The 23,237-nt window shown below is 45.8% G+C and overlaps 1 long non-coding RNA gene across 1 annotated transcript; it reads left to right on the top strand.

The window, feature by feature from the left end:
• Positions 1-5,685: 5,685 nt before the first annotated feature.
• LOC142415488 (uncharacterized) lies at positions 5,686-14,285 on the top strand. Its single transcript, XR_012777428.1, has 3 exons — positions 5,686-5,791; positions 13,904-13,975; positions 14,161-14,285. It is a non-coding gene; the product is annotated as an uncharacterized LOC142415488 (long non-coding RNA).
• The last annotated feature ends 8,952 nt before the right edge of the window (positions 14,286-23,237 follow it).

Consider the following 23,237-nt stretch of genomic DNA (forward strand, 5'->3'; position numbering starts at 1 on the left):
AATGAGAACTCGGGGTTTAGAATGTCTCTTAATATTTTATTTTTTTTTTAAGCAGGAGAGAAATTGAAGGAAACGTTCTCCTTGAGAGCTTTTTATCTGCTCAGAAGGGTAAAATGTGAGGGGATAATTTTCTTTGATTTAAACATTGAATAATTGTTTCAATTTGCAGTGTTTGCCTTGAAGTTGAGCTCTTTCTTCTACTCCTCTGAACACATGTTTCTCATGGACTGGGCTTTTTGTCTGAAATAAAAGAACTGCTACTGAACACTGTTCTGGTTTTGGCCCTGAAACAGCCAAAGTAGCTTGGCTCTCTATTACTCATTCATGAATTCTCATCATCCTTCTTGTGTTCCCGTTCCTCATCTCACAGCATGGGTGTGAGGGTGCTAAGCCTGCAGCTACTGAAGCTACTGACTTGCTCTGAACGGGAGCTGCTCCTTCCATCTACAGACTGCGTGAGTGCTCTCCAACTCATTTCAGCTGGTCAGCTGGCTTAGCAAAAGCCTGCAGCTTAAACTTGTCATGACTCGTTTTTCCTGCAGATAAGGGCTGTGGTGGAAGGGATGGCTGTGTGAGCTGCTCATCTGGTGTGGCAGTACCTTGAAGCAGGTAGATGGGTCTTGGTTGGGGTTGGGGTTGGGGTTGGGGTTGGGGTTGGGGTAACCTTTCTAGAAGAAACTAGAGCTGGAATAAAATGACTGAGCCAGCCTTGGTGAGCCCACGTCTGAAGTTTTAGTAGCTTCTGTGTTGGTGGAATTGAGCAATTTACAGTAGTGCAGCTGATAAAAGCATTTTGTGGAGGTGAGGAGGGAGATGCACAGAGGGAATGAGAGGGGTAAGGAGGAAGGAGGAATGAGTAAGTGTAAAGGCTGCAGGTGGGTAAAACGGGTAGAAAGTCATTCCCAAGCCTGAGGCTCAAAAGACCTCTGTGAACACAATTATAAATCCAGTGAAGTGTGTGGAAACCCCATTGGGACAGAGCCAACAATGAGGGTAGTGAAAATGTTCTTGTCATAAACTGCGAGGAGGTAGAGGAGGGAGAAACAAAAGGACCTGAACTCCCCTGGGTCTGAGCCGGGCAAGGAGGGGAGCAGCATCCCGGAGCAGGTGGGGCTCTTGGGGAGAAGGGCCAGGGCTGAAAAACTGGGTGGTGACTTGCAAGTTGGGCTAGAGGGAGAGGCTGGAAAGGGCAGTGGGGGCCGGCTGGGGGGTGTCTTGCCACGGTTTGAGAGCTGCCAGCACAGTCTGAAATGTATTTTTTTTATAGGCTGCTGGCCTCTATTAGAACAGTGGAATATTTTTATAATATAAAAATAGATAAATAAAATATTTGTATATAAATAGAATAAATACAAATGGAACAGTATGTAAAATATAAATATATTAAATATAAATCTAACGTAACCTTAACTATTCCTGTTATTACTGTTGTCTTTTGGACAAGGGAATAAAACTGTAAAATAAAGAGCAGACTATCTTTTCCTTCTGTTCATGTTTTCTTCTGCTTTTCCTTCCCCTCCCTATCTTTCCAAGGCAAGTCAAAAAGGAGGAGAAGTAGCAAAAAAGAAAAATGACGCTATTCTTGAGAATAAAAATACTTGAATTTGTTTTGAATATGCATAACCTCTAACAGGGCATTGATTTTTTTTTTTTTTTTTTTACTTGGATTTTTTAAAAATCAGGTCTGGTTTTGGCCGTTAGAAAAGTACTTGAGCCAACGTAGTACCCAAAATGTACGAAGCCTTTGAGCAGAGGGTGGGAACCCAGTTGTGTAGCGCTCAGCCACCCCATCGCTTAGCGTTGGGGTTTATTTTGTTGCCGAGCGTCATCAGTCCGGTCGCGTGTTGGCGTCAGTAACGGAGCTGCGCGTTGCGTTGAAGCCTCGGTGCTGCCCCCAGCTCTTCGGCAGGGCGCGCCCGCCGCCGGTGCCCCGCTGCAGGCCCGCGGGCGCTGTTCGCTGGGGCGGCGGCTGCTCCCGCCGGCCCCGGCCGCCCGGAAGGGTCCCCTGCCTGCGGGACCCGGCGTTCCGGGGACGGCCGAGCGGCGCTTACGGCCCGTTCTGGCAGGGTGCAGTAGGTGGCACTAGAGCCCTGTCCAAGTCGCCTTGGCTGTTCAAAGGGCCTCTGGCTTCAAATGCGAAGAGTCGGCTCACAGCGGAGTACAATGAAGCGGCTGCTCCTGCAGATGATGATTTTGTTTCTCCCCCTTCCTGTTTGTAGAAGGAAATGCCTGGAGAAAACTAATCCGGGGAGATTTTAGGTTTTAGTGTAGGATTATTCAGATGCTATAATATCAGAATATTTTTTCTTCAGTTTTTCTTTAAGCAACTTAGTTGGTGTTGGAAAATAATTTTCAGTTAATCTTTTGCGGCGGAATGTTGTTTCTCATTTTCTTGTAAAAACGTTTTGTGCCAAACTGTCTCTCTTTAGCAGTTAATGCAATTCCTGTTCTGCTGCGAGGTCTTGATTTTTCACTTATGCAACATGTTACCCAGCCTTGCAATATATCGTGCACCTTCTGCTACCTAATTACTTCTCCCATTTAGTTCACTGGGGTGTGTGTTCGCGTCTGCATCTAGTGTCATTGAAAATGTAGACCACTGACTCTCAGAAAAAGTAAGAAAATACTGGAAAATGGTGGAGTTGTTCTTCTGTTCAAAAAAACCCAATTACCATGAGGGCATTTGTTTTTAAAGAAAAATAATTGTGCTTTGCAGATTACCCCTTTTCCAAATTTATCCCACAGTTGGTCATTAAAAATGGAATTGATTGACTTTTCTTTGCAGCTTTGAAAATGGTTGAGCTGACACAGGCCACTGGCTGCCCCAGGGAGGAGGGATGCGGTGTCCTGCGTTGCCCCTGCTTGTCGGTTGGAGCCGGTGGAGTGGATTTCTCTGCCTGCCGTCTGACCCGCAGCTTTCAACAGCTGAGCAAAATTAAAATAAGCTTTAGAAGTTAATACAGGGTAGTAATTGTTTGAATTGCCATGCAAGAAGGATGGAAAGCAGGTGTGTTTTGTAATATGATGGAAGTATTGAAAGAAGGCAGACGCTCTCTCCCTTTCTGTGACGCAAGAGCAATACATCCATCGTTAACTTTAGTGTTTGAATTAGGGCTCTTTGGAGCCCTTCTATGGGCATATGTGATGAAACCTGGAAACTATATCATTTTCCTTTCAGCGGTGCAGGAGTGGGGCAGTGAAAAGAGGAAGGCTGCCATGGACAGTGAAGGTCAACAAGTTGGCTTCTCTCCGCTATCATCCATGGGTCTGTGTCAGGTGAGGAACGTGGACAGATCCTGAACGTGCAGTGTAGCGTGTGTGCAGCTCTGGTGGAGACTGCAGCAGGGGTTATCCCTCTTTGGTACTGCATTTTTTGCATCTTGCAGATAATTAAAATCCTCATCACGGTCATGCGTCCGGTGCGGGAACCTGCCCTGGCATTTGGGATGCGCAGGAGGCGGCTGAGGGGCCGTGTCCGTGGGGAGGGATGGTCGCGCTGGCCGGGGCTTTGCGAGGATGCCAGGTAAGAGGGTGCGAGCACGGCGGCGACTGCCGCCGGACATCATTCATTACCCCATCAAGGGCTCGGCACATCAGTCAGTGAAAGGGCGTGTGTATCGAGCTGACAGCTCTGAATTGTTTCTTCACCAATTACCACGCCAAAGCCTTGATAGCGTAATGAAATGTGCCTCCTACCTATCACTTCATCTTTGTCAAACTGACTGGGTGTTCTTAGTTTGTTATGACTGGGAGAACTTCAGCAGTGTCAGAAAAATATGCAAGCTTGTCTCTGGTGTAAAAGGCTCAAAGGCAGCATGGTTAAATAAAGACGCCTCAGTCCAGATGAAAATGTACGTTTTAAAAAACCTCACGGGACCGGCTGAGCCCTCAGCTCTGTCTTCATTTGGGGCCCAGTGGGGGATGAGAAGTGTAGGAACCTTTCTTTTGCTAGACATCTGTATACTTAGTAAAGTATTCAGCCTTTCTTATAACTTATTCATTGTGGTCTAGCATAGTCTAAAATATCAGACCTTCCCTCTCTGTCCTTTTACATACGCATTCTTTGATGCTTCTTAATTCATTATTTAAGCAGCCTGCGTTCTGCTTTACAAAACGCCCTCCTCCCCGGTAGCTTAATGCTATCGGTTATTTGTGTGCGTGTCAGCAGTTTCCAGCAGCACGGGGCAGGGCACGGTGCTCCGGTCCCTCTGCCCTCGCCACCTGCGCCCGCATGGGCTCTCCCGCCTGGGGAGGAGTGGAGGGCTTCGCAGTGAAGGGAGCCGGGCAGCCGGAGCTCGAGTGCTACAGCTCCAGCAAAGCACTTAGGATGTGCTCAAGTGATGCTCGAACGTGTGTTGCTTTGAAGCCTGGGTGCTCTTCTGAGTGAGAAAGCGGCTCAGTGGCACTTTCGGTAGGGTGGGGGCAATGGGGCACCGCGGCTCTCGGTAGCCAGCCGGCCGGGTGGAAACCCCGCTCCTGCTGGGACCCGGAGTCCCAGAGCATCGCATCCTGCAGCAGCAGCTGCGTTGGCGCTGGTGAAATGCAGGGGATTCCTTTGATGGAGGTGCACTTGGAGCACAAAGTATTCCCTGCCTCGTCATTAATTACAAAGGTGGGTAACTGTCAACAGGAACAACTGCAGCTGAAAAATGCGTCTGTACGTTTTGAAGTCTGAGCGATGCTTTGATTTGAATTCTTGCAAGCAATCTGTTTGCTCCCTGGGTATGGTGTTTGAATCACTGCCAAATGTGCCATTCCCCGCCCCAGTTTCTGTGTGTAACGTCTGCAAGGCGGGTCTGCATCTGGGATCGGTGAGTCCGGAAGGCGTCATGTTGTTCGTAGCACTACTTTTCCCCAAAAAAAGAAAATGTAGTTAGTTCAATGCAGAATATTAAAACATTTCATTAAAAAAAAAATTAAGAGGAACACAGATAGTCCAAATCTCCTTCTAATGCCCTTGGTTGGAAAACTGCCCTGGATATTACCTATTCAGTGTTTTTAACATTTCACCCGAAGAAAAGCTTGGGAATATTTGACCTTTTAATGCATGCTTCAAAGAAAACATTTCCGAATGGTATGTAATAAATCAATCATTACTTACTTAATAACCATAATGTTTTCCTTTCGAGTCAGGAACTCATGAGAAGGTCTAAGATTAAAAAACAAAATTGACAGCTTTCTGGTCATTTAATGTAAGTTGTATTTTATTGATCAGATTTGAAAGCATTTACTATTAGCTTTGTGCAATGACATCAATTGAGGATGCTGTTGTCACTTTGGAGACAACAGTGGAAAGTACAAACCCCGTCTGCGTGGCAGAAGCTTGATCTCAGCAGAAGGGACATCCCAGATCCCGCTGACTCAGTACTCAGCTAAAAATTTTTGCCTTATGTCTTGAAAATGTTAAACAATTTTGCTTATTTTTAAGGCTTTCTGGGTTTTGTTCCCTCCTGATAAAACAGTGTTTACTTGTTCTCATATTTACTTTCTAACAGCTCTCCAATATCGTATTTGCACAGTCGATACTCTTCTGTTGGCAGATTATTTTTAATAGAGCAGTTTATTAAAGCATCTTTTAGGAAGATATAGGCATTGCAATGCTGCATCAGAGCACTGCTGTACAGGAAAGGTTTCTCCTGAATGCAGTAATACAGTGACTTGCTTATCAAATTTTGTGCTTGGGATGTTTAAATGAAGAAGGATAGAAAGGAATGCAACTGCGGATCCTGTGTAGATCCTTGTGCAAATCCCGCCGTGGGTGAAATCCTGCTGGACATCGACATCTTGTGAAGTAAGTACAGCATGTTCCTTGCAGCTTTGTTAGCTTTGTTGCCCCCCCAGCATATCCTTCCATCACTTTTTAAATTCCTGTCACCCAAGTTGTTCTTTTTTAAAGTCTTTTATTTTTTTCTTCTTTTTTTTTCCTCTTTGCTAAGAAGAGATGCCCAAGTTTCTCTTCCTGGGGGCAGGTGTCAATTTACCCCCAGTATATTCTGTTACTTGTCTCCTCTTGGAGTTAACCAGACCTGGACTGCTTCTTTTTGGTGGTTTTTTTTTTTTTTTTTCTGTTACACTTACTTTGGATTTTTGCCATCAGTCTGAGCTGCAAGGGTGCAGGCTGGCACCGGCCACACAGAACTCTACAACTCGCCCCTGCTGGGACTTCAGCAGCGCTAAGATTGCGTCAGAGGGGGGCTGACGTCATTCTGCATGGTGGCACTTCTCCTGGCAGCCACTCTCCCAGCCAGCACTTCACAGAGAAAAGTTTTGGCAGGGCTGTTGTATTTCATTTCATTTTGTTCTTTTCCACTGTTAATTATTGGAAGCAGTTTCCAATGACTTAAGAGACTCGTGTCTTCCAAGGAGCAGGGCTGCACCGTGCTCTGGATGTGTTTGTTTATTTTTCTGTGTGTCTGTTCATGCAGATTTCCTGAACCCCTGGAGTTTTTCTAGCTTCTCTCCAGTATTTGACATTTTATTCTTTGTGTGCTTTTGTAGCTCATTAATTTATTAAACATCAACGGTGATGCAGGTCTTTGATCCTCTTAAAAATTAACCAGCTATGCCTGTCCCTTAACCAGTTCTTGAGCCATGGCAGTACCCCCTCTCTCCTGGATACTTCAGCTCATCAACAGACCCTTGCCAGTGTCTTTGCTGAAGACATTTTCAAAGATCATGTCATCTGTATGTGAGTTTCCCTTATCATTTTGCAGATCAACTTGCGGAAAGGTGCAGTTTTCCTCTACAGAATTATATTGCTTACCTAGGTGTGTGTAACTTTTAATGACTTCTCAAAATAATCAACTTCTTTGCGCAAGGAAAAAAAAAAATGACTGGGAAATTGATTTGTCTTGAGCATTTCTCAAAAAAGGGGGACACCTGATTTTAATGACAAGGGATCTCTGCACTAGCGGCGCGATCGCTCTCTCCTTGCAGAGCTTTCGGGTGAAGCCGTCTGGCCCTGATAACCTGCGCTTTCCTCTGTGCTGCTGGCTCGGGTGATGCTGCACCCCTCGTCTGCCAGAAACGCCTGGGCATCCCCCGTGCCAAATCTACCGTTTGAATATCTGCATTTACAGGACTGCTTGATTCCTGCCCACGTTCCCAAATCTTTTTTTTGTTTAGTGTGATCTCCTCCTATGGGAGGTAAATTACATTGCTACAAGGTACTGCAGCCCCTAAAACCTAATGGTCCAGGCAGAGTTTACCACTAAACTTCGGTCCCCAGGAGATGGGAGCTTCTCTCCCTGGAAAGAGCCCTTCCAAAAGCCGCCTCCGAGTTGCTAAGAAACAGCTTGTCACTGTGGCAGGGGCTGTAATCAGTTGTATACAGGTAATTAGAAGTCACTACTGCTTTATTATTAACCGTTTGTTGATTTTTTTTTTCAAAAATAATTTTCCTCTCTGTCCCCGGGAGCCAACCGCACAACACTCCTGGTACATCTGCATCAGTTATGCATCGTCTGTGTGATTTTTCTTCCTTTGGAAACTTGGCTTCCAGAGGCTCTTTCTGGTGCTCTAGCCATGACCTAACCCTCCTTTGCTGAATAATTCCTACCGAGACAACACAGTTTCCCCGCTGTGTTTTCCACGCTACCGTGTTTCAGCAAGGCAAATAAATCAGGCTGTCTCCCATCACCGGGCAGCCTTGTTTGCTCAATTTTGCCGTTCCATTTCTTGCTTTATTGAATAAGCATGTATTTATGTACCTCGTGTCCTTTTTCTGCCTGCCCATTTTTATTGAACTTTATCGGCCACACGGTTGGCTTTTCCTGACAGGGTTTTGGATCTTAAAATGCTATTTCTTCAGACCAGCTGTCACTTCTGTCCTAACCTTGTCCCATGAGATCTCTGTGCATGGCTTACGTGTCTAGCTCTGCCTGCCTGATCTAAGTGCCCCCTTGCCTTCTCCTCAGCTTTTTTAGTTTTAATACCTTTGTACACTGAATCTCACTGGTTTTTTTCCTCTCCTTCTCTTTAGTTAAGGTGACCCTCTTCTTTTTGGCACTCTGCAAAAGACAGCACCCATACAATAAGATTCCCTCACGGCTTCGCGCTTGATCTCCTCTTTGTGCCGGTACCTTCCGCAGGCAGTGCCGAGCCCGCGCCTGTCCGGGGACCAGCAGGGAGCTCGCTCCTGCACCAGCCCCAGTCTTAAATCTTTTCTCCAGTAACAGAATCCCGGTCTCCAGCCACAGACCTACGGGTTTATTTTAACACCCATCAGTCTGCAGTAGAGCTGCAGAGTGCTGCTCCCAGGGCAGTGAACTGCAAGCAGCTCACGGCTGGGCAATCGGAGGGAGCCTCGTGCGCCGCTTTGCTGGAGCCATCGCCCAGCGGCAGCGAGGGGAAAGGTGTGCGAGTGTTACCCCTGCAGCGGGGATCTGCTCTCGCCTGATGTTATCCCCCACCTAATGAGTTCAAACCTTAGGACTGGAGAGAAGGATTTTTCTGCTGATTCACGGGTTTGGGAACATGCCACTTGGTGGGATTCTCCCCCCACCCCAACTCCCCATTTCTCTCTGGAGGGGATTATGCAGCTTTTGGGATGTAGGAAAGCACAAAACCATTTCCCTAATGGCTCATGTTGCTGCTTAGTAACTGCCTGCCAAATTCGATGTTGGGAGATGCCGAGATCTGTAAGGCTGAAAGTTAGCATCTAATGAAGGAACGTCAGGATGCGAATGAGGTCTCTTGTCCTGCGCAGCCAAACGCAGGGTGTTATTTATAGCTGCTCACTTGCACCGTAAGCACCTGTAGAGACTTTATTCTTCAGCCTCTCAGTGGAATCATAAATGACAAAAAGATCTGAAGATGTAATGACCCTTGAGGTAGGAGAAATTATTTACCAAACCATACATAAGATGACTGTTATCTCCGGTACTGTGTTTAGGGCACCCAATATATTGCAGATGTTACCAAAGTCATGCTGTTTAATTTAAAATTGCCCTGCATTCCTATGTCTCAAATGCTTTTCTTGGGAAACTAAATCCTTCCATAACCTAAATGCAGCACAGGAGATGAAAACGGCTGGTTCGTGGATGTATATGGCCATTCCAAGGGAGCTTTATGTAATTGTTTTTTAAATAGAAATGCTTGCTCTATTTTTTTTGGTCTGGTTCATCCTGGTTTTGTTGTTTGCCATATGTTTTCTGACATATGCTCCTTGTCTAGCAATAAAAAGCTACCAAGAACAAGAAGCCTTCCTTAATTTGTAACAGGCATAGTAAGAGCTCTTCTCATTTTACTGACTTTGCAAACGCAGTAGCAGATATAATATAATACAGGGATTATAAAAGAGTTCTTACCATTGGTTTCCTGGAATAATTTTCTTTGTGTATGGGTCAAAAGGATAAGGATTAACAAAACTATTAGGTATTGGAGACAGTAGCCCCATCTGTTTGCCTTTAGCTTCTAAAATGTCTCTTAAAAGGGCAGGTGACTCTGGAGTGAGAAGACCTGCCACTCTCTTGGATTGAACATGGTCCTGACTCCCAGAAAACTCATTCAATTTGGCAAATCTCTCACCACCAAACACCCAATAGGTCTTCCTCCACTGAAATCAGGCAAGGACCCCAGCTTCCTCTATGTATGAGGAAACTGATTTATACTTGCAAGACGTTATACGGTTGGGCACTTTTTTTTATATGTGCATTCGGCTGCAATGCCAAGCAGTGAGTTGTGTATGTCTCTCCAGTGTGAGCTTTATTTATCACTTACCAATCACATATGATCCCTACTTTTAGTTTTCTTTCTTCTGAGACAAGGTTTTGGAAGCACTTACAGGGTGCCAAACGCATGCAGCTGGAGATAGTCTTGGAGATTAATTTCACCCACAGCTTTGTCAGTCTCTGGTGAGACCCACAACACAAGAAGAGAGGCCGTTACCCACAGATCCTGAACTGCTCTTCCTGCGACCTGGTGGTGCTGCGCAAATTGGGGTGTTTTCTATAAAACAGTACTGCGCAGTGATAACCAGTCACACCTAATGGAGCGGCAATCAAAGCTGCCAAGGAAAATGATCTACATGCAATGGCTTGATTATATTTGTCCTGAGATACTTTTATGCTAGAGGATTTTCAAGTTTTAATCAGTCTGCATTAACTGTGATGCTCTTGCAGTTGATCATTGAAAGAAAGCAAGTGTTGATAGTACTAAAAGCATTAAGTGACCTCTGCTAATTAAAAGATAATGTCGGTGCAACTGAGTGGAGTGCCTGGGTCTTTAGCCTTTTAGATAGACATTAAAGGAAAATCAAAGAGTTTGTAGGAAATAAATGTGGTAAAGGTAAGGAACTTGTTTGTGGAAATAGCAGGTCATGTTTCAGTAGAAGTTATTTAGTCCATTAATGATACCTAATATGCCGTATAACCAGCAATTTGTTGAAAAGGAACAAGCTTCCTCCCCAGTTGTGGGAGTCTTCAGTTACTCCACCTCGACTGGAGCATTTTGCTTGGGAAAGCCTATGATATAGTGAATCCAGTGTGTCTCTCTGTTGTCCATAAATAAACTAAATGCATTTTCTCACAAATGCATGTCACCTTTTAAATGACCCAGACGTTCAGTGTTAAGTTCTGTGTTCAGTAATAATGTAGTCAGTGTCTACAAATGCAGTCTTACTTGCCTTTTTTCATTAATCTCAGTGTCTGGGAGAGAAAACAAAACAGGTGGAATAACTCTGTACAAGCACATCCCTTACTCCTTGGAGACTCTAAATGGTAAACAGCCTCTTCTGCTTTCTACATGTATATAGAGGAAGAATGAAACCCCTTTGGACAGAGAAGCAATGGCACAAATTCTGTATGAAATTGCCTGAAGATGCTGCCTACCATTGTCCTCCAAGGAGCCGTGGTGGCCAGAGAGCTCTTGGAGGAGATGGCAAAGCAGTCGGTAAAAGTTGGTATCATTTTTCGAGTTTGTGCCTCACTCTGACTCCTTCCTTTGTGAGAAGAAACAGAAGGAAGGACAGTTAAAATATTTTTTTTTCCTTGTGGAAGAAGTTAAATCACATGAAGGAATACAGAGAGGAACATAATGGTTCAAATTCTGGTATTCGAGAATGAGGTTAGCTCTGTGCATAAAGCGGAGGCTTCATGGGGAGGTCTCTGCTTCTCTTCAGATTAGAAGAAGTGTTCTTGAAACCGAAGGTAATGACTTCCCAGGCAGCTTGTAACCGAGCTTTACAGCTGCCAAACTGTATTTGATCACATTCAGCATCTCCAGCTGAGGAGGCTGCAGGGTGAGGAGCAGCCACGTCACCAGGGTATGAAGGCATCGAGCCAGCCCTGGCCTCGGTCTCTGCCAGAGGCTCCATCCAAAGTGTCTTTCCAGGCAGAAGATGCTTGATCTGCCACCGTACTGCAAGCTACAGGACAAGGTGGGCTGAGTCTCTGTGGTGCTGCTGATCTTTTGGCCAGGAAAGCGGTGCTGGGATGAGCTTGTGAGCTACAGACCCAGCTATTACCGCTTACAATGACTGGAGTGTCTGTGCCTTTCATCCCATCCACCGTGGGTAGGAGGTCCCCTTTGCTGGCACGTGGCCCCTCCTGTCCCCTGTGGCGAGTGCACGAGGCCAGCCAGCTGCAGGGACGGCACCTTATGCACCGCCATATGATGCCCACCTCAGACGAGGCAGCTCTGTAATTGTCTCTGACAAATGCAGCCTGGGCGGATCAGTACCGACTACGTCAGGCTACCTCGAGCAGGAGTTCTGTGCAGCTCCCCGCTCGGCCGTGCTCGAGACAGTCGGCGGCACAGACTGATTTTAGGGTACGCGGTGCAGGGGGGAGAGCAGCAGCACCAGCGCTGTGCCCAGCGCCCTGCCTGCGAGCCGAGAGGGCTGGTTGCTTCCAAGCATCATTTCAGGGCCGGGGGTATCCTGTCAGTCAGAGAGGGTAACAAGATGAGGGGGAGATTTTCAAACAGAAAATAGTGATTTTTCTCAGTGCCAACCGTCCATCTTACAAAAAAATGTTGTCCATCTGAAGGGAAATCTAAAAGGGAGGTTTTGACACAAATATTCCCTTTACAAAAGCTCCCCCCCCCCACCCCCAGCCTTCTTGGCAGTAGAAAGTTACATCTACTTATGTGAAGCTCCAAGAACTTTCACTCTGAAAACTTTCAACTTTGAAAAAAATGCACTTTCTGTTTACCCTAAGGACTGAATTTCGTCGAATCCACCCCTTTGTTGTATTGTGGTCGGAGGCCACTGCTGATGGGCAGGTCTCTGGTCTCAGCAGTGCCTACTGTCTCATTTCTCTCTTTGGTGTTTTAAAATAAGCTCTTATTTTCAGTGTTGTTGGTTTTTTTTTTAAGAGCAATATGTACACCTGAAGGTATTTTAAAGAAGCTATTTAAAAGGTTATAAAAAATAAAATAAATACTTGGCATAGAAATTCTTGGAGTGCATGATGAATATTTTAATAGTTAAAAATCTAGCCAGAAAGAAATTAAATGATTTAGTGCTCTAAATAAATCTCTTTGTGGGTTTTAATGTGCAAAAATGGACAACAATGGCTTTAAAACCTCTCCACAAACACTTACATCTATGCCCTGGAATACTTTGTATATGTTATATCCGTAGTCGGTAATGGTCTGTTTTATCTTTCTAGATGCTGAGGGAAAGTATTACACCAGTTTTCTCCTCTAGGACTTTGCACAATAACCTTTAGGTTTTCAGCAGAGAGTTTAGACCTTTGGGAAGACAGTCATGGTTGTAAAGCTCATCCTCAGCACCTTCCTTCTCAGAGTTTTTGTATCCTGTGTTGGAAAGTGGAAACCAGAGAGAGGAACGTTTTGGGGAGGCTGGAAGGGGAAGGGAGATCTGGGAGAGGATCTTCCCCATATAGAGTGGCTCAGGCAGCAAAAATTCTGGATATCTCTGTGCTCACATAACTTCTAATTGTCTTGTGACTGTAATAAGTTTCAGACCAAAATGGAGAATATTTGGTTGTGTCACTGCTTAACATTTCAAATGCTTGCTCTCTCTCACGCACACATCCCCACGTATCTGGAAAAAAGCAGCTTTTTGTAATATCAGCTATGACAGAGGTGAAGCACTGCTTGAGATGTTATTCATGTGACTGATCAACATACTAGATAAGAAAGCCTCTAATTTTTTTTTTAAATTACCCAAATGTATGAGTGGCCATGAAACGTGTATCCCTGAGTCCCATTTCTGTAAAGTAGTATCTTTCACCTGAGCAAGAGTCCTTCAGTCCTGCTGTAAGGCTGCCTTTCTGGCAAATCTTCCTGCTGATCGAATCTTCTATATTTTCTTCCTTGCTTTTAGAGTAATTCCTGTTGCTAAATGTAGTGAATGCAGTTGTTAAAATGATGGTGCCAGTGTAAATTATTAAAATTACATAGAGTAATAAAAATGTGTTGTGTATAAAAAGATACAGAACAAGGCAGTAGGACTCGAGCTTTTAAGTTACTTCAGAAAATTGTCTATTATCTATAATATGGGCAAGCTATACATTAAATGCAGTTGGTTTTTGTCTTTACATGTTTTCTAAAGCAAAATGTTTGGATGCCATACTTTTTAGGCTTCCAGCTTTCCTTGAAAAAAAATATGGCGAGAGGTCTGCTCACAGGTTTTTGATAATTTTGGAAAGCACCTTGAGCTGGATGTTGAAAAACACGGTGTCCAAAATCATGAGTCGCTGCTGAAAATGTATGTGGGATGTTTATAACAAGGAGCACTGAAAAGATTTAACTATATGAAGTCCGCTCTGTATCTAATCTCTAAATTCATTAATTTAGTGCATAATGTGTGTTTTCTTTTTTATTAAAACAGAAGAATTATTGAGACTCAATGAAATAAATAGAGCCTTTGTCACCTACTGAACCCTTGACCTCGGAGTAATAAAAATAAACAGCTTGAGTTTTTCCTTTCTTGTAGCAGGTACTCAGAGACTGGATATGGGAAGTGTTATGAAAGTTGGAAAGAGACACTAAACAGCACAGATGTAAGGTTGGTGTTATATGAAAAAAAAGAGTACAGTGCATAATCTCAGCCCTTGATGGAGAAGCTATGGTGAAATGTTGACTTTAATTGCCATGGGACATAGATTAGCAGATGGTCCCATGGATAGACTGCTCTCCGTGTCTATAAATAGCAAAAGTTAATTTATGCAAGATCTTTCTTTTCTTTTATAGCTATCTCCCGATGTGTCAATATCTTTCTGGCAAGGAAGTATCCAGCACTGGAGCTAGAATACCGGTCCTGTTTAAAGCCCTGGTATCACGTGATTATGTTACAGCAAAAAAGCATCTGACCAAGTAACTCATGATTGAAAAGACAGGCTGTGACAGCCTGATCTGAATGCACCTTCATTTCAAAAATAACTATCGGGTATCTGCAAGTCAGCTGGAATAATAGCTGCGAGAAGTGGGGAAGGCAGCACGGCTCCGAACGGGGTCAGGGAGCTTCACGCGGTTTCCCATCTCGGGCTGGCTGAATGGCGTTCTGCTTTGCAGATCTCATCTGCCTTCAGCTTCCACCTCCCTACTGCTGGATGAATGTCTGTGCTTGCAGACAACTCTCATTGCCGCAACCTATTGCTTATAGCTGCTCTTTCTAGCCGGTCCCGCACAGCTTGGCTTGATCGCCTCCTTCCTCTTCCACTGCCAGCATGCTCAGGTTTTGGGGCTGGTCCCCGTGAAATTGCAGTGCTGGGGGATATTGGCATAGTTTAAGGCAACCACATTAACCTAACCCTGTCGGGGTCCTGCTGCTCCTGTCCAGCAGCTCGATGCTCGGCGGGACCAGCGCCTGCTTTCTGCCATCTCACAGGCCGGGGTCTGGACCTCGAGTCGCACTGCGCTTCATTTCCAGCCACAACTGGAAGAGGGGAGCGGTCCTGCCGAAGCTGGTGGAAAAACCTCGCGTCTCCAGGCATCCTCCTCCGCTCAGGCTGAGCAGCAAAAGCACGCACGGGTAAGTGACTGAAAGGCTTTAGCTGCGGGTACGGCAGGTCCTGCTCCTCTAGAAAGGGACCTGCCAGAGGGGCTGGGACCTGCCAGAGGGGCTGGGACCTGCCATCTCCCGCTCCGGGTTGGCGGTGCGGCCCCGGCTTCTGCCCGTGCAGCGGCAGCCAGCCTGCGGTCTCGATCGCTTTGTGTCCCAGGTTTTGCCTCCCTGACATGTAGACCCCGGGTGCTACAGCTGCCTCTCAGCCCCTCCTTATCGCCGGAGCACGTTTCCCTCGTTACTGGGCTTTCCCAGGCCTCCCATTCGGCGTCTCTCTGTTAATAGCTTCTGTAATGGAAACCTCACTTTTTGGTTCATAGCTTTGGCTCTTCTGTCATTCAGGAAACCTCATGTTAGCAGGCTTGGCTGCAACTGTTACCTAGCAATCGAGTATCCCACTGGTATTTATGCTTTGGGGTTGGTTTTTTTTTTTGTGTGCCATTTGTGTCTCATCCAAAGAACTTTTAGAAAAACCCACTTTTAAGCAAATACATCCATTATTGTGCAATATTTAGCATTATAAATCAGCTGAGCCCAAACAATCTGTATGTCCAGTTCTCCCTTGCTAAGGGGAACTAAGGAAGTACTAGTAAATAAGAAATAAGTACAGAATTTTCTAAGCTGTATGTGTAAGTACAGGGAGTATTTTAAGACAGAGCACTTTCTTTTCCCAACAGTAGCACAGTATCTCCTAGCCCTGCAGGACGGCTGAGCCATCCCCTTGCTCAGCCCCTGGACAGGTAAATGAAAACGTAGAAGAGGACCTGCAGAGTGACGACTCTGTGCCATCTTGAGCCAGATGCCAATCAAAATCAGCCCCCAGAAACCTGCATTGAATGATCAAGGTCCAGATTCAGCTCCATGATAAATCTAACCCCCGCTTGGTTCAATAGGGATATTCTGGATTTACCTACATGTAATTTAGAGCAGATTTTGGACCCTGCTCATGAGCATTATGCCTTTCCCTACAGGAAGGAAGATTGTTTCTGACCTTACTTAAACTAAGCAGCTTTAATCGTTCAGTATGGAAACACCAAGACTGTGCTGGGGGCTGGGGACACAGACATGGGAATCCTATAATCTTTGGTTAAGTTGTAATGAAATTGTCCAGGATGAGAAGGAAACAGATGGATTCTGATTAATTTCTCACAAGTGTAGACCTCAGCATCCGATGTAACATATGTGGTGAGCAAATGTCACTCATGCCTCCAAAGTGCAGAAAATATCACTATTGTCAGGGTATATTCATTGGCATATTGGCTGCTGAACTCCCAAGGGTATAAGGATGCTGTGCATTACATTTAGTCCCGAATTAAATATTCAGAGGCAGAGATACCTAACCCTTTCCTGTATGCCTCACTGGTTATCACAGTTGAACTTAATGAATTGAAAGAGGGAAGGGAAGGGAGATTTTCCCCCTCCTTTGTAAACTGTTATTTACTGTGGAAGGGATATCAAGATGGCTTGATATTTCTGCTTTACCGAGTTCAGTTGACTAGCAATACAGCCTGAGTTAGGGAAAATAACGCAGCTTTGAGCTGTAAATGAGCAACTACACTACTTTGATCTCATACTGATAGAAATCAGAGCCCAGCTCTGTGTTTGTGGAGTTGTTCTGGGTTTTGCCACTTCTATAATCTATTTCATGTAATTGCATATTTAAAAAAAATGTTCATTTACTGACTGCCACTATATTGTTTAAGGCAGGTAAGCATAAGAGGCCAGACCTACCTGCTCTTATCTCCGCATAGTCTTTGGAAGTGGAAGAAGCTATGCATGTGAGTAAAGTGAGGCCCCATCTGCGCCGAGGAAAGAGATTCATTACAGCTGACTTGTCCTGTTAGAATTACTACCCCAGACTGTTTCTCGGAAAAGAATGTCACTAAGATATCTATTAGAGTATTTCATGACCAAATTTGGGAAACGAATATTGAGCAGTAGGGCTCCCGTGTAGCTCAGGCTCTGCCCTTGGATACAGCTCCCCCTTTCAGTCAATCCCTCTGCAAAATCGAGCAACATGTACATTAGTGTCTTCTCTTCTAAAAATGAATCCCTCATTAGAAAAATGGGAAAAACAGGTATTTTGCACTCTGCTTCACTGTATGTTGAAATTATATCTGTCTTAACTTGTACATTCCCCTCTCCCCCTTTGGCAAACGCTGCTCTGGCTCACGTTACAGGCTGGTTTGTTTGTCTTAATGATCTCCTTTTTAACAAGTGAATGTGCATCTTCTTTTGGGGAAGCTGTACAAAAGGAGCTTTATTTCTGATTGAGGCAAACGTAGCTGATAGGGCTGCGGAAAGCTGGAGACAACCACGTTTGCTACTTTCATAAACTGGCTAAAGCGCGCTTACTCGCTCTTTCTCATGCGGTGTTTTGTTTTGTTCTAAATTGAAGACGCAGCAAATCTCGGTAATAGCTGGGACTATACTAAATGGCACCCATCTGCTAAAGTCATAACCTTCACTTTAGTTAAGATCCCTAGTTTTGGAAAACTTGACCTGAGATTCTTGTTTCCCTTTTTTTATCGTTTAATGTTGTGACCGGGGCTGGCCTACAGGCTCCTCTCGGCTTCTGAAGCACAGCAGTATTTTGTTTGACTTCTGCGCTCATTAGAGACAACTAGTAGTCTCGACACTTAAACGTTTAAAAATTCTAATGAAACAATCAGACTCTGATTCCTGAGGAAGCTGATAGCCAATTGAGTGTTGGTTTTGCTGAAATTCCTGATTTTTTTTCTGAAATTGGCTGTTTCCAACAGTTTTCACCTGTTGTTGCCTTAATTATGCGCCAGAAGGGAGGGAACAACTTATGCATCTGCAAACTTTTTGAACAACAGTGCCATCCTTTGTCAGCTGGAAACTTCTCTTCACTTTTTCTGTTTTTTCCATGGTTCCTGACAATACATCACTTGGAGTTTCCTCCATGAAGCTGTTACCAGTGCTAATGGGACTAGGTTTGATCATTGCTTGTTGCATCAAGACTGCACAAAGCAAAATCACAGAAATCCTCTGCTGATCTCCAAAACCACTGAACAAGGTCAGACTGGCTCTTTTTTCCTTGTTTTATCATGTGGCACTGGAATTTCCTTGAAATGCACAGCCTGCCCCCCCCTTGCCATCCTGGAGACTAGAAGCTGCACTGGGACTCCTTGGCCCATAGAAATGGTGACATTGCAAAACTACATCAGGATTTTTTGACCCAGCTTGTGTTGTGTGAAACCCTCAGAGGCTCGTGATGCCATATCCCAGCTAACTGCATGGTTTGCTGAATGAACCTACCTGCTGCTTTGCTTGGCAGAGGTTTGTGTGGACAACCAGGAAAGCCTGAAACCACAAGAGGTGAAGCCAAGGAGAGAGGTGGGAGATGGATTTATAGGGAGGCTAAAATGGTGGGTGTGGAGATTTGTATTAATTAATTGCAAAGCTACGGAGAAAAGGAATATACAACCAGTACAGAAATAGCTTGTGGCTAAAAATATTTCCCTAAATCAGTTTAACTGAGAATATACTCAGTGAAGTGAAGCCATTTCCAAGGTGAGGCATGATGAGAATGGGACCTGAGTGCACGTTGCTTTTGTCTCTTCAGCTGGAGCATCACACATGAAAGTCCCAGTTGTTGCTTCCTGTGTACAGCAAACCAGTATAGATATTAAATTGGGGCATAATGATGAATGAAACTGTGGGATGTGTCTTGATTATCCCAGGTTTCTAATGTATAATTGAATTATTTTGGTGAGTGTATTTCAAGCCCTTTGATTTCTGGCCTCTGTTTTTAATTACTCAGCCCCCTCTTGCCCTTGTGCATTATTATGCTATTCATTAGCATTCAGTGAGACTACAGAAGTTTGACTTCTGAATAAAGTAGCGTACAAAAGAGAAGGGATGCTTTTTATCTTACCACTTAATAATTTAAATGGTACCCTTTTCTTTAATCAATGTTTAATAGTACAATAGTTGTTTATTTAAACTGCACATTGCTTAATTTTGCAAACAAAAAAGAGAGGAAGGATAAACACGTTTAGCAATAATGAGCTTTGTAACCATTGTAATCTTCAAAAGATTTAAAATATCTACAGCACTTATAATGTCGGTTCATCTCAACATGGGCCTTGAATGTATCTGTATCATTTATGCAGTGTTAAGTAGTACAAGCCTATTTTTTATTTGAAGGAAGCAGAAAAGCTCGCTAATTGCAAAACTGAAAGCTACTCAGCAGCGTTAATATTGTTGGCATGACCGCCAGCTGTGATGATTAGGATGTGTGACAGAGGGAGAGATAATTTGATCACAGGCCTGGGGACTAGAAGCTCCTGTGTCCTGCTCTTTCCCAGTACACCTACGAAGGCAAGGAAAATACAGGGAGAGATTCAGTTCAGCCCCACACTGCCCACACTTTCTGGGGGGTCCTGCAGGGCACAGCGGGTGCCAGAAATATGCATGTAACGCCAGATTGCGGGAGGGGACAGGAGCTCAAACCTAGGCATTAACTTGTCAGAGGAAATAGCTTTATAGGGGGTTAGTAATCGGATGTGGATGCACTGCATGTATGATGCTTGTTCCATGTCGTCAGCAAAATGTGGCTTTGGATGGGACTTGGTCACTGTGGGCCGGCGACTGGGAGCCTGAGCCATGGCAAGGTCAGGGGAACCCGCAGAACCCGACATAAAAGAGATGGACTGAAGCATCCGTTCCTCTGCTCGGCTTCCTCATCTGTAAAACAGGAATTGATCAGGGATATCTTGAGGATTTAGAGATATCTGGAGACCGCTTTGGCGGCATTAAAACTAGTGAGCATAACATCTGCATTTCAAAGTACTCTTTGGACATCACTTAATTCATTTTGACAGCAGCCCCGCGCAAGAAGTGTGGCTGTCTCCATTGTCTGGGTGGGAAAACGGAGTCTAAGAGACGGACCCGAGACAAGAGGTGGCTGGGGAGGGAAATGTGAGAGCAGGATAGCACCAGGTCAGGCAGAGCAGTGAACTCCTGTCTCCAGTGGCTCAGCAGCCCGGTTGTAAGACACCCATGGCAGGCAAACTGCTCCATCCACACGTACCAGGGGCTGTTGATCCTACATAATCCCTGTCTGATGTCCTGGCTAGCCTGCTTTCAACAAATTGTTCCCCAGCCAGCGAGACCAGACCTTTTTCCTGATGATTTGTGTCTCCTGTCCTCTAAATCTTTCCCTTTCCCACCAGTACATCCAGTTCTCTCCCTTTTCCTCAGATCTACTTCTCACAATCCTTTGTGCAAGCTTGGAGCTCCTCCCCTTCTCTGCCTTTTCTCTGTCTCCTTTTCTAGGCTTCGTGAAGGTCTGGAGGACTGGAGGGGTGTTAAGTGTCAGGAGCAGTAGGCAAGAAGGTGGTAGCTCCACATACAAGGAATGAGATGGAGAAACATGATCGGATGCTGTGGGCTTGTTCCTTCCTATTTTGACTGCATTGTAGCTTCTGTTGATTAAAAGAGCATAGCTGAGCTATACTAAGATGAGATGAGGGAGAGATAAAGCAGAGGTTTTAGACCCTTTCTTTCAGGCTAAATGAATTTATCCAAGATGTGAGAGTCTGCTACTGTATTATTAATTTACAATGAACTGTGGTGTGAAAACTACTGAGATTTTTGCTGTTTTTCACATGTGCACTAGAAAAGTTGCACATGGACAACTTGAAAGGCAATATGCAATTCCACATCAGTAGCTGATGAGTGATTGCCTGTGATAAAAGTAGCTTGTCCTGTTCCACAAGGCATATTTTCAGTGGTTCTTCCAATTCAAGGAATGTTTGTCCAGCATGATGATGATGATCATTTGTATCACAACAGCCATTTAGTGAATGCAGCCAAGATCAGGCTACCGTTGCACTGAGCTCTACGGTCACTTGTGGTGAGACACTGCCCTCTCTCACAGAAATGGGACTCGTATCTATAGATATTTAAAAGCCTGACTCCCACTGAAGCACATATTTGGACATCACTGTTTAAGCAAGCACCAGGGCTACAGGAGAAACTGAGGTTGTGAAGTGAGTTGATAAAGATCGTACAGAAAGTCAGTGGCAGAGGAAGAAACAGAATCCGTTTCCCAGTGGCTGCTGGAAAGCCTGTCGGAGTGGTGTAGTCAGTGAAACACCATCTTTCACCTTTTCCATTTAAACTAAATTTTGGAAGGTGGTAATTTATTGATAACCCGAAGGACTGTGGTGTACAGGGTGGCAGCGACCACATACGCGGTAAGAGGCAGGGGGAGGTTGTGGCCCTGACCCTCTGCACCCTTCCCAAGTTGCGGCTGTCTCCAAAAGATGCTGCGAACTCCGGCCCAGCTGCCAGCTGAAGAAACGTCTCCTTGCTCTTCCCTCGGCTGAGCAGCGACCACTCGGATGCTAAAATAAGGTCAGGGCTCTGCTGGGCAGTTCAAAGCCCGGGCTGAGCAGGGCGTGCAGCTCTGCCTCCGGAAGGCAGTGCAGTCTTCCCCTGCAGCATCCGCGCTGCCCGGAGCGGAGGGAGGAGAGGAGAGGAGAGGAGAGGGCAGGGCACTTTGCCCGAACAGTTTCAGCTCCGCACTTAACGTGCGCGGTGGAGCCGCGTACTAGGGGCGAAGTGAAGGGAGGGAGCAGGGGGCCCCGCGGAGGTGGGAGAGGGAGAAAAGCCGTACCACTGTGCTTCCTCCCCCTGTCTCTGAAGAGGAGGAGTGGGAGGGGAGCTCCAAAGCCACTTTGGGCGATGCGCCGCTGCGTGCGGGAGGCTGTGCGGAGCATCCTCCGCGCAGCTTGAAAGCCGGGTGCGCTCCCCGCTCTCCCGTGGATGATCCCCCCCCTTTCCCGACACGCGTGCTCCTGCCTCCGCCGCGCTTCAGCGCAGCATCTCCTCGGACGAGACGGCGGCCAGGTAAGCGGTACCCGGGCAGCAGAGCTGGGGCCGGGGCGCCGGGAGGTGCGGGGTCGGGCTGCCGAGCCGGGGTCCCCCCCCCGGCTGCCCGGGCCGGGGCTCGGCGCGGCGCGTCCCGGGCGGGCTGGAGGGCGGTCGGCGCCGGGGGGGGGAGGCAGCTGCGCTGGGAGAAACGTGGCTTAACCTGCGCTGAAACTTGTATTTGGGAGCGCAGTTACCGGGAGCGCGGTGGGTGACCGTGGCTCGTCTGTCCCCGAAGCGGCCGTCTGGGTCTGGCCGGCTGCCCCCGCCGCGGGCAGCGGGCTCCTCTCCGCGCAGCCAGCAGACCCCCTTGCCGGCAAGTGCCTGGGATATCTGCGCTTTTGAGTACGCCTTCCTCGAACGCTGAGGGCTGGGCAAGCTCTGGCATTGGGAGTGTGAGTGAGTGAGAGTCTGTAACACTCCAAGTATGTGTGTTGTATTTAAATATACCCGTGTACTGGTGTGCGTGTATGTAATGCATTTACTGCCGTAGCTACTCTAGTGATAAGGCTGTCACTAGCAATCGGAAAAGCTTGCTTTGTAGATACCACTCTTAACTTTTTAGGTTTTTTCCGTTTTAAAAATGTTTTCCGTTTCAGCTACTGATTTTATAGCTCCTGAAATACTTTTATTTCCCCGATCAGTTGGTTTCTTACCACTGGCACTTTTACCTTTTTGAGTGGGAGATCTTGAGCTGTGACAATACCTACTCCTTTCAGTGAGACGTGTTATTTCCTGACCTCACCAACTTCACTTTGTCAAAAAAAAAAAAAAAAAAAAAGCTGGAAATAATCGTTTAAGAGGTGCTACTTTCCCTGTTTCAACAAGTTGCTTTATTCTCTGCTCCAGTAATTTCCTCTAAGACTCGCGTTCATTGTCGTTGATGTGGTGATATGCGTGATGTTAAACCTGCAGTCACTGGGGATTAATGCATGGGCATGACATCATTGACAGCCAATGAGGTGATGGTTTTGGACACGTACTGACCCAAACTGTCTTCCAAACTGGTGTGGCGATCCTGCCGTGCTCCTAAGGAATAACGCAAGTTTGGACCAACAGGGTGGTTTCCTACCACGGTTTCATTGTGTTTCTCAGTCTTATGCCCTCCTCCGAGGTAGGCATGGTTTGTTAAATAGCCCCATGTGTGTGGGTAGTCTGGCTGATCAACGGTTTCACTTCTTGGGAAGAGATTATTGAAAAAGGAGATATTAGTTCCCTGGTATAGAGAGAGATGATGTGACTGAGCTGGTTGCTGGCAGAATACAAACAGCCGAACAGTTCTCAGCCTTTGTGGCAGGAAAGCTGCCTGAACAACGTGTTTGAGCACACAGTGGGTTTACCTGTAGTAAATTGCCTCCTC

This window comes from Mycteria americana, chromosome 11 (assembly GCF_035582795.1).
Source record: "Mycteria americana isolate JAX WOST 10 ecotype Jacksonville Zoo and Gardens chromosome 11, USCA_MyAme_1.0, whole genome shotgun sequence".
NCBI classification, from domain to species: domain Eukaryota; kingdom Metazoa; phylum Chordata; class Aves; order Ciconiiformes; family Ciconiidae; genus Mycteria; species Mycteria americana.